Source organism: Mustela nigripes, chromosome 8, assembly GCF_022355385.1.
Source record: "Mustela nigripes isolate SB6536 chromosome 8, MUSNIG.SB6536, whole genome shotgun sequence".
Classification (NCBI taxonomy): Eukaryota; Metazoa; Chordata; class Mammalia; order Carnivora; family Mustelidae; genus Mustela; species Mustela nigripes.
The window spans coordinates 18,171,239-18,186,955 of NC_081564.1; the positions used below are offsets into that span (position 1 = coordinate 18,171,239).

Genomic DNA, 15,717 nt, shown 5'->3' on the forward strand with positions numbered 1-15,717 from the left:
TGGGAAAAGTCCCGGGAACAGGAAAAGTTTTCTCAAATGTCTGTTGCGTGGATGTGGAGTGAGCAGAAAGGCAAGTGGAGGAAGAAAAACAAGAAAAGTATTGAAAATAGCCCATTTTCTCCACTTAGTTGCCTACATATATTTGTACATTATATGTACTATATGTCTACTAAAGTAGCAGACCATTTACAATTAAATATAATATTTTCTACCTCCAAGTTCTCACAGCCCTTGACCTTTTGATGCTTGGCTCATTGTGAAAGACCCCCCCCTCGTTAACTAATTAACTGCTCTTTTGTTGTGTAAAAGTACCCCTCCTCCCCTTGCAGTGAAAAGACCCTTCCCCCAGGGTTGAATTCAATGTAACTGCTCTTTTGCCTTTCTGTAACTGCTTGGCTTTTAGGGCATGACACTTGACTCCTGTTTGAACAAGATACCCTCTCCTAATAGCCGGGGCATGGTCATGTAGGCAAGGGGGCTGCATGGTCACATAGGTCACATAGACAGGATGCCTTTCTGCTGAGTGATAAGGTCAAACTTCCCCTCTTTGTTTCCCCTTCCCGCCTTTCTCTTCGCGCGAGGGGGTCTTCCAGGGCCAATCCACTAACACCAAGTATGCCTTTTTTTCAAATGTTCAAATTGTCAGCCAATTGGCCCTGTCCCATCCGGGACTTGTTTGTACCTGTCTATAAAAATCCTGCACCACCCCAGCCAGGTGTGCTCAGCTAGCAGGAGCTGCTGACCACCCGCAGGCCCGCGCTGACCACCCGCAGGCGCCTGTGTAACAATAAAGAACCTCTTGCTGATTGCATCCAGTGGCAGTGTTGGATTCTTGGGTAAGGGGATCCGCGGGTCTTTCAATTGTACTTTGTATTCTGGTGATTTGTGAATGTCATTTCTCTAACTGGACTACAACTTTCTTCCATGGGGGGTGCAGGGCATTCATTTAATTTTAATTTCACAGAAACAATGAATAACAATTAGCTAAAGGACATTCCTAATATTGTATGGGATATTATACTTGTTGCTTATCTGAAATTCAAACGTAAATGAGCAAAGCTGTGCTCTTATTTTCTGCTATATCTGACAATTCTACCTTCAGAGCACAATCTGAAATTCATTTGTTTTTGCACCCTTCTTCCCCAAATTCCTAACATGGTGTGTGCTTTGCACATAGTAGGTGCTCAGTAAATGCTTGCATAGTGAATACACGCATGATCACAGACTGTAGTATTTATCTGTGATAACTAAGTCCCTACATTTCAGGTAATACATTTCCATCTATAATTCTTTCTTATAAAAGCATCAACTGTAAAGTTTTTCCAGCGAGATAAACACAACACCAGGTAAAGTGGGTGCAAGGCAAGATTTATTAAAAACACTCTCCAGTGAAGTTTCAGGGCTCAGGAGAAGGGGAACCAGGAAAGTTGTGCTGGGAGGAGGTGGGCACCCTTGGGTGAGGTTCCAAGACTCTGGAAAGCAGAGTGGTGGAAGTCGCGCCCAAGGCAGGGAGGAGGGGGCTTTTAAGGAATCTCAAGGGGAGCTCAGGGGTCTTTTGGCAAGTTTTCCCTTATTCGGATATCTCGCCTGCTCCTCGGGGTCCCATTGGTCCACTGGAGCCTGGGGCGGGTGTCTCAGATTCCTGCTTGGGCCTTTGTTCTCCTGTCAAAGCTCAGGTTTTGTGGTGGGAACTTTCGCCATCTTAAGTAGCCCTTTCTGCCAGCCCAACATCAAGAAAAGCAAAAATGACAAAATTTTGGGAGTTGCTAATCAATCAATCAATCAATCAACTAATTAATATTGTGATTAAATATACATAATATATTATTTATCATTTTTACCATTCACAAATGTACAATTCGGTGGTATCAAATACATTAATAATGTTGTATAATTACCATTACTGTTACCTAGATCCAAAACTTATTCATCATCTTCTACCAAAACTCTCTATGCATTAGACAATAACTCTCCCTTCTCCCCTCCCTCAGTTACTCTATTCTACTTTCTGTCCCTAGGAACTTAACTACCCTGGGTACTTAATGTAAATAGAATCCTCTAATATTTGTTCTTCTGTGTTTGGCTCATTTCACTAAGCATGATGTTCTCAGAGTCCATTCATATGATCAAATATTTCAAAATTTCATTCCTTTGTGTGGCCTAATAATATTCCATTATATATATTTCTTTTTTTTTTTTAAAAAGTTTTGTTTATTTAAGTAATCTCTACACCCAATATGGGGCTTGATCCCACAACACTGAGATCATGACCCAAGCTGAAATCAAGAGTCCAAATCCCAGCTGACTGAATCACCCAGGTACTCTCATCCTAGTAGTTTTAAAATCATATATCACTGTGGTTTTGATTTGCATTGGGAGGCACTCATTTTTTAAAATTTCTTTTTCTTTTTTTTTAAGATTTTATTTATTTTTTTATTTGACAGAGAGAGAGAGAGAGAGCAAGCACAGGCAGGGGGAGGCAGAGGGGCAGAGGGAGAAGTAGACTCCCCGCTGAGCAGGAAGCTGGATGTGGGACTTGATCCCAGGATCCTGAGATCACGACCTGAGCTGAAGGCAGACACTTAACCGACTGAGCCACCGAGGCGCCCCTATTTTTCTAATTGCAGTATAATTAACATACAGCATTATATTAGTTTCATTGTATAATGTAACAATTCAACAGTTATTTTTTTAAGTAGGCTTCTTGTCCAGTGTGGAACCCAATGTGGGGCCCAAACTCATGACCCCAAGATCAAGACCTGAGCTGACACCATGAGTCAGACACTTAACCAACTGAGCCATCCAAGTGCCCTGTGATTCAACAGTTCTGTGCATTATTCAGGGCTCATCATGATCTTACTCTCCATTGCCTATTTCACCAATTCCCCACTCACCTCCCCTCTGGCAACCACCAGTTTGTTCCCTATATTTAAGAGTCAGTTTTTTTTTTTTTTTGCCTGTCTCTTTTCCTCTTTGTTTATTTTGCTTAAGTTCCACATATGAGTGAAATAATATGGTATTTGTTTTTCTCTGCCTGGCTTATTGCACTTAGCATTACACCCTCTAGTTCTACCCATGTAGTTGCAAGTTGCAAGATTTCATTCCTTTTCATGACTGAGTAATTTTCTGTTGTATATACATAACACATCTTCTTTATTCATCTACCCATGGGCATTTGGACTGCTTCCATAGCTTTGTTACTATAAATAGTGCTGCAATAAACATAGAGGTGTGTATATCTAATTCAAAAAGATACATACAACCCTAGGTTGACTGCAGCATTGTTATACAATAGCCAAGATATGGAGGTGGGGGGGGGGACGCCAAAGTTTTAACTTAGGAAAGAAGTGTTTTGTGACTGTGGTTTAGGAAAATACTTTAGTGGCCTTTTTGGTTATAAAGGCAAAGCCCAGAGCATAGTCTGGAATGGAGAATTGAAGACAAAAGAAGCTAAACTTTTTAAATAATGAAATCATCTCAATTTCTAATTTCACCCGGTACCGAGAAACACATGGTGTATGTCTTGAGATGGAAGCATGATACAAAGAGCTGGGAGAATAGCTGGCTTGGGAGGAAACTGATCCCAGCCATCTGGCATCACAAGATGGACAGTCAGTGCTATCTGGTCTTTGGGGTTCTCTGGTTTTCTGTGATGTGCTCTAATTCCAAACCCACTCACTGTCCAAATCTTTAGTCCACTTGGGCTGCTATAGCAAAATACCATAGACTAGATAGTTTGCAAACAAACAAACAAAAAATGATCGCTCACAGTTCCAGAGGCTGAAAAGTCTAAGATCAAGTCAGCATTGTTACTGAACCCAAGTCTGGCTGCCCGTCACCTGAAAGATCATCATGGAAGAGATGAGTTTCTATTGAAAAGGAATTTGAATTTCATTCAGGAGACTGGCAACCTGTGGAGAAGGTGGGCTCCTGTCCAAAAGCCAACTCTGAGGTTTCTACCTGGCCCAGGAGTTTTTAAAGGAGTTTAGGGCCATTCATCAGCAAAGGGGGTGCAGTGGCCTGCAGTGTTTCTTCATCATGTGCAGACTCTGTGCCAGCTACAAATGTTGCCTTGGTGGTCTGGAATTGTACAGGGAGATCTGATTCTTGTTCTGTGATGTACAGGAGTCCTCTCTTCTTTCTGCAAAAGAGGGCAAAATTTACAGCTCCACAAAGGAGGTCAGTAAAGTCATTTGTGTGACTTAAAAGAGAAAAAATAGGCTGATCAGAAAGCTGAGCTGGCTTCAAACAGACTTGCTGGCCTCTGTGGCCTGGGAAAGCTCTGGTTCTTCATTCCTTAAGGGGAGCAGCCTGCAAATCTCAAAGCAAGGCCATTAGTTCTGTCAAGAGCATTAGGTTAGCAAGTAAGGAAAGTGTTCACTTGAAGCAAGTTATGCCTTAAGACCAGATGGAGTGTTATCAGGCATCATAGTCATTTTCTGGGGAGAGCCCCCTTCGTTGTTCTTAGCTGGTGTCTTCTTGCTTTGTCATAATGCAAGGGACTCTGTAGGATCTCTCTTTTTAAAAATTTAATTCAATTTTGAAAAGGTTCTACTTACTATTTTTTTTTTAAAGAAAGCACGAGCCGGGCACAGGGAAAGAGTGAAGTAGAGGCTCAGTCAAGCAGGGAGCCCAATGTGGGGCTCAATCCTAGGACTCTGGGATCATGACCTGAGCAAAAGGCAGATGCTTATGGACTGAGCAACCCAGGTGCCCTTTCTCTATTTTAAAAAAATATATTTATTTATTTATTTGAGAGAGAGAGATTGAGAGAGTGTATCCTTAAGGTGATTGCATACAAAGCATGGAGCCAGACACAGGCTTGCTGGCAAGGACTGGGGAGATCATGACCTGAAATGAAATCAAGAGTCAGCTTTTTCATTGCCTGAGCCACCAGGTGCCCCTGTGGGATCTCTTTCATTATACCATTTGTGAGGGCTCCACCATCATAACTTAGTCACCTCCCAAGGCCCCACCCCCTAACACCATAACATTGGGGGTTAAAATTGCAATATATGGATTTAAGGGGACACACACATTCAGACTATGGAAGAGATTATGCACATTAATGCATAATAGGGGCATCTTGGGCAACAGAAGAAGAGGGTCATGTCCATGTTTGAAGTGATTCAGCCTAAAGCCACAGAACCCTGACCTCAGGAGAGTTGAGGAAATTACCAAGGGTAACTGGAAAACATGGGAGAAATTCTGAGCAGGAAGCGAATATCAGGAGAATCACTGGAGATGTTCAAGAAGGACTGGACATCCCTTGGTGAATTCAGTTTTTGCCTGCCCAGGATTTAGTACTCTCTTCCCAATTACAGCAAGAGACCGGTGGGGAATCACCCACCCTTCCAGGTTTATAAGGTAATAAATATTCCCGAGCTCCACCAGTTAACACATGACCCAGATGTGACCAATCAGCATCAGCCATTCCTCTGGCTACAGTGATTGGTTCGGAACCTGGAGCATGTGATTCAGAGATAGACCAATGGGGATTCTACTCAAACTTTTTTTTTCTTTTGCCTGATCTGTTAAAAGCCATTTTGGGTCTCTGTGGTGGTGATGAAGTCAACACGGAAGAGAAGAGATCTGCGATGATGATGGTGATGGAAATGGTGGAAGTCTGATGACACTGAGCACCTAGCCCGGGACTCCTGGGCTATTATTTTCTTCAGTCACGCAGAATTCATGAGCAGTCATGCAGTCACTAAGCCAATTGATCTCATTTTTTTGCTTTAGCTTGTTTGTTGGGTTGGGTGGCTGTGATTTTCAGCCCGAAAGATCCTGACACATGGTGGATCCAGAGAAACCCGAGTTGAAGAAGTACTCCAGTTATCTTAGCAAAGGGGATGGCTGTCTCAGTTGTTGTCCTGTCAGGTCAGCCAACACAACTGTCTGCGCTCTCGCCTCCTCCCTCTGACTGGGGCAGTTCATCTCAGTGCTCAATGTCATCAAACCGGAATCCCCTTAGAGCCTTCATGTTCTAAAGTCTAAAAACCATTTATTTTATTACTTGGGCCTGGAGATTACATCTTGAAAATGTTAAAAGTCTGTCAGAAGTGGAGTGTCAGATGATGATGGTGGACTGGCTTCCAAAAAAGTTATATATTTAAAATATAGTGCAAAATGTGTATTTTTCAGCTACATTTTGAGCAGAGAAGCAAGGGTCTTCTCCTGGACCGTTTGCCTCTTCTGTTGTTGATTAAGGTTGATTTTTTTGTTTTCCTCAAACAGAATCCTGTTTATGCTCTTGTGTCCTGAGACAGGGTGAAATTTAGTTCTGTTAACATTTTAAAACCATCAGCTCTAGCAACTTTTTCCTTCTGCCAGTCCCAGTACACCTGCTTTGACTGCTTCTCAAGTTACATATTTTCTTTGTTTGATGACACTAAGTCACATCTGTATTCCAAGGCTTGTGTCCTTGGCCAGGGAGTTTTCTGTAAAAGAAACTCTTCCTCCTCCTCTCTCTCTCCTTCTCCTTCTCTTCACAGACCCTAGAGGGTGGGTTTTGGCCTTTTTCTCCTGCAGTTACTTACATTAATTTCCCCAGTGGGAGTTTGCATAGAGAGGAGCTTGCCTGCCTTCCGCTGGGGCAGGGTAAAGCTTTCCTTGCCCACAGGAATGTTTCTGCATGGTATGGTTTGACTGGACTCTATGTTTTACCATCTCACTTTGCAGGGGCCAATTCCTTCCTCTTGTCCCTGGATGTGTGTCACAGAACCCAGGACAGTTCAGTGGCCTCACTCTGGAACTTCACATCCTGAGTTAAAGTGGAGAGTAATTCCTGTCAGGGCTCCAGGTCCCTGATCTTGGACATGAGCTCCCTCAGCTGAACACTTGTCTTGATCCCACTCTTCTGAGGGACCACAGAGCAGAACAAACATAACAAATCTTCCCCACGGGGCTCCTTCTGCCCTGAATTGGAACACTTGTGGCCACAGACATAAGCACATTTTAGGTACATGGGTTTCCTAAGATAACCCAGGCATCTACTTCCTTCTTTAAAATGTTTAGCCAGACCCACTCTCTGCAGAAAAACATGTAGACTGGAGTTTCCTAATGACCCAAATGACCTTGAGTGCTTGGATTCTTAATCTTCTTTGCTTGCATAGACATGTTATGTAGCTACTACACGTCATCCCTCCACTAGGAAATGACACACAATATAAAGATAAGTGAATTTTGGCCACAAACTTCTGATATTTGAGATTCTAATGAGAATAAAAAGCTCAGTTGGTCATTCAGCCTTGACCTGAGCTGGTGAATTGAACCAGATCATGGGTGTCCAATACTGTAGCCACCGACCACCCGTGGCCATCGAGCACCTGGAGTTCAGCTCCTCTGAATTGAGATGTGCTCTGAGGGTAAAAGGCACACTGGATTCTGAACCTAGAAGAAGGAAGAAGAAGTTAAATAATCTTATTGAGATCTTTAGAACAATTCTTATTGATGTAAACACATGTGGAAGGGATACCATTTTTCCAATTACAATTTCGATTTCCTTTTACTGTGTGTAATGTGATTACAGAAAATTTGTAACTGATGTAGGGGGGACATAACAGGTTTCTGCAGACATTGCCAGACTCAACTCCCGAGAGCCTCCAACTTGGAAAACTGGTCCTACCTGGCTGCCACTCAGAACCACAGCTGCCAGTGAGGGGTAGAATCAGTCAGTGGGCAAATTCAGTGCAGCATCTCGTAGAGTAGTCTGAGCTATGATCTGGTTAAGGAATAGAAAGACTTGGTCCTCTCTCCAGTGTGGGTATGGAAAATCTAGTCCTTCCCACAGCTCCGAGACCAGAAAGCCCGAGTGTACGCAGTGTCTCTAGGTACAGACACTGTGTTTGAATTGAGTTGGCCTCCAAAACATTGCTGTATTAGGAAAATACTTCATTACCCAGACTTGCTCTCTCATATTTGTTTTTTGTGGAACCCTGAAATTTAAATAAAAATTAAGTTTCAAGATTGGATGTGTCCTCTATGAGAGTTTTCTCCGGTCTCCCACTTCCTCCAAGGTGACTCGGTTCTGGAGTGAGATTGATCCAGAAGGGATCTCTGTTAAAGGGTTCTCCTCCCACTCTACCATAGCAGCAATCACCACTTAAATTTGATTCTTTTTAATTTCATTCTAGGAGAAAAGCGATTTACTGATGACAGAAAAGTGGCCACAAATGTTTGTACTCAACATTCCCTTAGGCCTGGGACACTTGTCTGGCGCTGCCATACACTCTTTTTGCAAGGCCTCTCTGCTCAGGAGCCCCAAGGATGTTCTTCCAAAGGAAAGCCTCGCGTCTGTGGGCTCTCCGCGAGAAACGCACCCGCCACGCACTCTCCTCACACCTGCTCAGGCAGGGCCAGGGCCTACTGCTCCGGTCAGACTGAGAGCGGGGCTTCTCGGAAGTGCTCTTGGTGGACTCAGAACTGGAGTCTGCGTTGTGCTGTGGGTCCTGGTGCATGGGCTCCCGCTTAGGGCGCCGGCCTGGCAGAGCTCAGCCAACAGAGCCCTGTCAGCATGCTGGGTTGCTCTGAGGCCCAAGTTCAGGTGGGCGCCTTCTCGGAGATCCTCTGAGCCAAGCACCTGCCACCTTCCTTCCGCTTCACGCACTGCACACGGGTGGTGAATCTTTCTCTCCTCAGGGAAGAGCCTACCTCGTGAAAGTCTTCCCGTTTAGAGGCCTTGTTTCTGGTAGTTGTGGGCGTGGCACACGGCTTAGGCTTCCTGGCCAAGGTTTGTGAAGCTTTTTCTCCTTGAAGTCGCGCATCAGGGGACAGTGGTCGCCTTCCTAATAGACTTCTTTCCTTAAAGGGCAGCAGCTAGCCATTTCTGCAAGTGTTCCCACACGTACCCACGGAAATGGCTTCCCCCTTCAGGACGCCAGACGGTGACTTAAGCCCGGCTGGCCCTTGAGCCCTGTCTCTCCTGCGTGGGGACGCGCGCCACTTCCTGGCAGAGGGACTCTTCCTTCTTCCTGGAAAGTCTTTGTGTGAGGAGGTTTTGCCCCTGGAGAGTTGTTTCTTAAGCTTCAGGCCACAGCACGCTCGTTGCACTTCCCGGAGGCTGGGTGGAAACCGTGCTGTCTCCGTGAAAGACGGGTAACACGGGAGCTGCAGACATGCCCCTCCGTTGTTCCTTTCTGGCCTAGCTGAGTGAAAGGGCGCCTACTCTGATGTCCCCCGATGCGAGGGCAGGGTACCTTCCTCAGGATTCCGCACCAACACACTGGCGCATGAATCTTTCTCCCCCCCCCCCCCACCCGCCTGCACGTGAAAGGCAGCTTGGCTTCAGGATTGTTTCTTGGAGGTAAGGTTGTGGTTCTCTCTCTCGTTGTCCAAGCTCAGCTTTGAGAAGGCATTCTTCTCCATGGAGCCACGAGTGCAGGGACGGTGTTGGCATCACACACTGACTTCTTTCTCACAGGGAGGCAGAGGGACTTTATCTTAGGCGTTCACACACACTCTGAGTTAGCAAACCGCTTCCCCGTGTACAACGCCAGGTGTTGAGCTGGCAAGGGCAGGGCGCTCAGCCTGGGCGCTCCCCCGTCAGGAAGGGGCTGCTTCCTCGCACATCCAGCTTCTCTCTTCGCGGACACTGGGGGAGGAGACTTTTCCTGGAGAACGGTGTTGCTTTGAATTCAGGGCCCCGCTGGCTCGTTTGGCTTCCAAGCCCCTGTGTGAAACAACTCTGTCTCCATGAAACACGCTATCATACCAGAGGTGCTGGCGGCTCCCACAGTTCCCTGGGTTGGAAGCCAAAGCCCTCAGGGTGTGTGTATGATCGCCAGCATCTGAGAGAAGTCATTTTGACTTTAGGGGAAACCGGAGCTGACTGGGTCCCCTCCATGAAGCTCCTTTAGGGAGGTGAGGGGTTCGAGCCTTGCTCTGTGCTTCTGGGTGTCACAATTGCTTCTCTCTTCATGGGATTGAGTGTGGCAGGCAGGGTAACTGCAACATCCTGATGTACTCTCGTGGAACTTGCTTTGTGCTTCCACACCTCCTCCACGCCAGCCCTGTGCTCTCCCCCATTTCGGGCAGATCTCCCTGCACAGGCTGCATCCAAGGATATGTGCCTGAAGGAGGGTGTCAACGACCTGTCCTCTGCCTGAGACAGGTATGCAGCACAATGCTTTCCTAATGCTTGCTCCAGGGGCCCAACGATGATGATGGTCAGGCTGAGATAAGCGGGGCTGCTGTCAGAAGTACTCCCCCGCACTCAGACCTGCAATGTGTACTGCAAGGGTCCCGCGGACATGGTAGCAGCTAGAGCCGGTTTTGATGCCCTTGTGCGAGGCTTCTGTGAGGCTGAGTGAAGGGCCATCTTCTTGCATGTCCTACAAACCAATGGTCGGGAACATTCTTTATGCTTCTGCACCAACTCGCGGGCACAATCCAAGGGCCCTGTGGTGGAGACCCAAGCCATCAGGGTTTGTGCACTTGCGTCCACTTCTGAGAGAAGGCTTTGGGCTTTAGGGGGCCCCGAAGCTGACAGGACCCCCTCCGTGAACCTGGTTAAAGGGGTGAGGGGTTGGCACTTGCTCTGGGCTTCTAAGTGTCACCACCGCTTATCTCCTCACAGGATGGAGTGGGGCTTGCTGGGCCAATGCGTCGTCCCGAAGCAAGCCCGTGGCACAGGTTCTGCGTGTCCACCACCCGTTTAGGGCAGGGCTCAATCCTTAGGGCGCCGCCAGAGAGGTTTGCCTGAAAGCCGGCGTCGACGTCCTGTCCTAGCAGCACGGTGCTCTCTTAACACTTGCTCTCATGGGGCAGACTGACGGGTGGGCGTGCGTCGGGTTGAGGCAAGCCAAGCTGCTGTCAGAAGTCCGCCCGTGCGGGGCGCCTGGGTGGCTCAGTGGGTTAAGCCGCTGCCTTCTGCTCGGGTCATGATCTCAGGGTCCTGGGATCGAGTCCCGCATCGGGCTCTCTGCTCGGCAGGGAGCCTGCTTCCTCCTCTCTCTCTCTGCCTGCCTCTCTGCCTACTTGTGATCTCTCTCTCTGTCAAATAAATAAATAAAATCTTAAAAAAAAAAAAAAAAGAAGTCCGCCCGCGCCCTCCAAAAGAGTGTTTGTTCTGCGGTGGGTCCCGCTTCACGGTCGCAGCAGGAGCCGATTCCGACGCCCTTGTCGGGGCTTCAGTGAGGCCGAGAGAAGGGGCAGCCTGCTTGGACGGATCATGACCCCAGGCCCGGCAGGCAGCCTTCCTTAGGTTTAAGCCCCAACCCGACGCGCCATCTCTTTATCTCTTCGAGAAAGGCCTGCACGTGAAAGGTAGCTCGGCTTCAGGCTTGTTTCTTGGAGGTAAGGCGGTGGTGCTTACTTGAGGTTTCCAGGCTAAGCTTGGAGACGGCATCCTTGTCTGTGGAGCTACGTGTGTGGGGACAGTGTTGGCATTCCACCCTGACTTGTTTCTCACAGGGAGGTCGAGGAGCTTGACCTCGGCGTTCCCACACACTCTGAGACAGCAAACCGCTTTCCCGTAAAGGCGCGAGGTGCTGCCCTGGAAGAGGCTGTCCCCACAGCCCCGGTGCTCTGTCCTCAGGAAGCAGGCCCATTGCTCTCACATCCATGCTTCTCTCTTTGTGCACGTCGTTCAGGGAGGACATTTTTCCCGGAGCACAGTGTTGCTTTGAATTCAGGGCCGCGCTGTCCGTTTCGGCATCCAGGCCCCTGGGTGAAACGACTGTGTCCCTGAAACGCACTGTCGCAGCAGAGATGCTGGCGGCATCCGTCTGTCTCTGATATGGAGGCCAAGCCATCAGGGTGTGGGCACGTTCATATGCGCCTAAGAGAAGGCTTTGGGCTTCAGTGGAATGGGGACTTGACAGGGCATCCTCGGTGAAGCTCGTTAAACGTGGTTAGGGATTGGCGCCTTGCTCTGTGTTTCTAGGTGTCACCACCGCTTCTCTCTTCACAGGACGGAGTGGGGCGTGCTGTGCAAAGGTGTTCTGCTGAAGCCCTCCCTTGGCAGTGGCTCTGTGCTTCTGCCAAAACATCAAGGCATGCTTCCCTGCTAAAGCGCCCCCAGAGAGGTTTGCCTGAAGACCAGTGTAGCCGTCCTGTCTTCTTTGTGAGCCGGGTATGCAAGGACAGGCCTGTTTCTGCCCAGACTCCTTTCTCAAAGTGGAGCACGTGCTCCTGACCTAGTCATCCCCTCGTGTCTCCTTAGCAGCCAGGCGTCTGTCTCACAGGGAGCGGGTGACACTTTTCTTGCCACCGGCCCACTGTTCCTCAAAGGGCAGGTTCTCGTGCTTCACGTCAGGTTTCCGACAGCAATGCCAATGGCTCCTCACTTCTCTTAGGGCGGCGTGCTGTGCCTTCCCCAGACATGCTCGTGGAGAGAGTGGTGACAGGTGTGTCCCTTTTCTCAGGGCTCTTACCACAGGCGCGACCATGCTTCTCTATCAGGCAGAGGGGATGTCTGGGCAAAAGGGTTTCGCTCTATGCGGGTTTTTCCCACCGCGCTGCCCAGACTAGGCTCTGGCAAGCAGAAGCAGCAGCCCACAGAACAGACTCAAATTTCCCAGCAAATGCTGAGCTTTCGCAGAGGTTTTCGGCTTAGCGCAAACTGCACTTTGCTGCTGCTTTTTCAACAAGGCTTTGGGCGTTGGCTCTTTCGTGTCAGGGAAGAAGAGTTGTGGGAGAGTTGGTACCTCTTGGGCCTTGCTTTCCCAGGCACCAGGTTTGCGCCCTGGGTTCACACTGCCTCTCTGAAGTCAGCAGACACAGCCTTGACCCATCAGCAGCGTGTGTCGCCTAGGGAGGCACTCTGTGCTGACTGTCATCTCAAGGCTTAGCCAGGGCCTGGCTTTTTCCTCTGGCATTCAGGCGAACTTGGGAGCATGCCTGTGCCTTCCCCAGACGAGAGGAGAGACAACAGCAGCATTGCACACCGCCAGCCCCCTGGCATGGGGAGGTGTGGGGAACTGTCCCCGCTCCTTCCCCAGATACCACTGCATCCTCAAAGGCTGCCACATCCTGGAGGTAGGCGGTAGATGACTGACCATTGCTCCAGGGAAGAGTTTCTGGGAGTTCAGGGTTGCGCACCTGGTGGCAACCCGAAGCCTGCCCTAGGGACAGGTGGCCAAGGAGCTGCTGTTCCCTTGGGACCAGAGGCCCAGGACAGGCCTGCCTTCTGCCCAGACTCCTTTCTCAAAGTGGAGCACGCGCCCCTGCCCTAGTCGTCCCCTCGTGTCTCCTTAGAAGCCAGGCTTCTGTCTCTCCGCACAGGGAGCCGGTGACACTTTTCTTGCCACCGGCCACCTGTTCCTCAGACAACAGGCTCCCCTGCTTCGGGTCAGTTTTCCCACAACAATGCCAACGGCTCCTCCCTTCTCTCAGGGCAGCGTGCTACGCCTTCCCCAGACATGCTCCTGGAGAGAGCGGTGACAGGCGTGTCCCTTTTCTTAAAGCTCTTACCACAGGCACGACCATGCTTCTCTCTCTGGCAGAAAGGATGTCCAGGCAAAGAGACTTTCGCTCTATTCAGGTTTTTCCCACCGCACTGCTCAGACTAGGCTCAGGCAAGCAGGAGCAGCTGCCCGCAGAACTCACTCTGATTTCCCAATGAATGCTGTGCTTTCACAGAGGTTTTCGGCTTGGCACAATCCTCACTTTACTGCAGCTTCCCCAACAAAGCTTTGGTCGTTCACTCTCTCGCGTCAGGAAAGAAGAGCTGCGGGAGAGTTGGTGCCTCTTGGGCATTGATTTCCCGGGCACCAGGTTCGTGACCTGGGTTCACACTGCCTCTCCAAAGTAAGCAGATTCAGCTTGACCCTGCAGCAGCGTGTGTCGACCAGGGAGGCACACTGTGCAGAATGTCACCCTGGCTTAGCTAGGACCTGGGTTTTTTCTATGGCATTCGGACGGTCTCGAGAGCATGCCTGTGTCATCCCCAGACAAGAGGAGAGGAAACAGCAGCACTGCACACCGCCCGAGCCCTTGGATGGCTAGCATGTGTGGAACTGTCCCCACTCCTTCCACAGAGAGCACTGCCACCACAAACCCTGCCACATCCTGGAGGAAGATGGTAGCTGACTGCCCATTGCGCCTGGGAGCCGTTTCTGCGAGTTCAAGATTGGGCTTCTTGTGACAACCCAAAGTCTGCCCTAGGGACAGGTAGGTGCCCAATGAGCTGCTGTCCCCTTGTGCCCAGAGCCCCAGGACAGGCCTGGTTTCTGCTGAGACTCCTTTCTCAAAGTGGAGCACGTGCCCCAGCCCTAGTCGTCCCCTCGTATCTCCTAAGCAGCCAGGGTTCTGTCTCTCCACACAGGGAGCAGTTGACACTTTCCTTGCCACCCGCCGCTGTTCCTCAGAGGGCATGCTCTCATGCTTCGTGTCAGGTTTCCGACAGCAATGCCAACGTCTCCTCTCTTCTCCCAGGACAGCTTGTTGTGCCTTCCCCAGATCAGCTGCGGGAGAGCGGGGGGACAGGCGTGTCCCTTTCCTTAAGGCTCTTACCACAGGCGCGACCATGCTTCTCTCTCGGGCAGACGGGATATCCGGGCAAAGAGGGTGCACTCTATGCGGGTTTCTCCATCTGCGCTGCCCAGACAACGCTCAGGCAAGCAGCAGCAACAGCCCCCAGAACCGACTCTGATTTCCCAGCGAATGCAGAGCTTTCGCAGAGCTTTTCGGCTTGGCGCGAACCACACTTTGCTGCTGCTTCCCGAGCAAAGCTTTGGGCGTTTGCTCTCTCGCGTCAGGGGAGAAGAGGTGCGGGAGATTCATGCCTCTTGGGCCTTGCTTTCCTGGGCAAGGGGTTCGCGCCCTGGGCTCAAACTGCCTCCCCAAAGTAGGCAGACAAAGCATTGAGCCTGTGCAGTGTGTGTCACCCAGGGAGGCACTCTGTGCAGAATGACAGTTCCTGGTTAGCCAGGGCCTGCCTGGCTGTCGGGGACTGCCTTTGGCCGTGAAAGTCCCCGCCATTATAAGAAGGTGCTTGGCTCACTGCTAGCAAAACATGCTGCAAGTATACAATGAACTTTCTGGTGAAGCCCGCCTAAAGGAGGACATAGTTATTGGCTGTATCAAATTTAATCAGCATAGTAACAGGACTCTCATTGGCTCTCCCCTTGCTTGACCCCTTATTGGTCACCCTGCTGTATATAAGCTAAGGAGATGATTAAATAAACGGAAATGAAGCATTAACACCATACCAGGCTCATTGTCGTCCTTGCGGGCCGAGGGCGACAAATGGTGCTGAGACCCGGGAAATATTAAGAAAAATAGAAAAACCTTGCAAGGGAGAAGTCCGCAGGTAAGCGGGGAAGGGACCACGATCAAAGTGGTGGGAATCTTGTACAAGACTGCAATAAGAAGCAGGGCGGCCTTAGAGCCCAGATTTAACAAGTCCGCAATAAGAAGCGGGGCGGCCTTAGAGCCGGGATTAAGCAGTGAGTATACACGGAACAGCCATTAGGTTGGGATTCTAATTATGGGATCTGGACTGTCAAAGTCGAGGTTAGAGGGTTCCCTAAAGGACCTTCTAAAGGCCAGTGGCACTGCATTAAAAACGAAAACTGCTAGGACATTCTTGAATACAGTTGAGACAGTGGCGCCTTGGTTTCTGGACGAGGGCTTGCTAAATATCCCCCAATGGGACCAGTTAGGTGAGCATTTTAAGAAGAGGGATAAAAGTAAACCATTGCCGCCGGGAACTTTAGTTATATGGACTCTAGTCAGAGTGTGCCTGGGAGGATATAAGCCGAAATGTGATTCAGT

General features: G+C 49.4%; 1 long non-coding RNA gene across 2 annotated transcripts; it reads left to right on the top strand.

The window, feature by feature from the left end:
- Nucleotides 1-752: 752 nt before the first annotated feature.
- On the top strand, nucleotides 753-15,140 carry LOC132023835 (uncharacterized). Of its 2 annotated transcripts, XR_009406068.1 has the most exons (4): nucleotides 753-836; nucleotides 11,912-12,073; nucleotides 13,980-14,112; nucleotides 14,267-15,140. It is a non-coding gene; the product is annotated as an uncharacterized LOC132023835 (long non-coding RNA). The 2 variants fall into 2 exon arrangements; XR_009406069.1 differs by lacking the exon at nucleotides 11,912-12,073 and having other exon boundaries at nucleotides 761-836.
- Nucleotides 15,141-15,717: the final 577 nt, after the last annotated feature.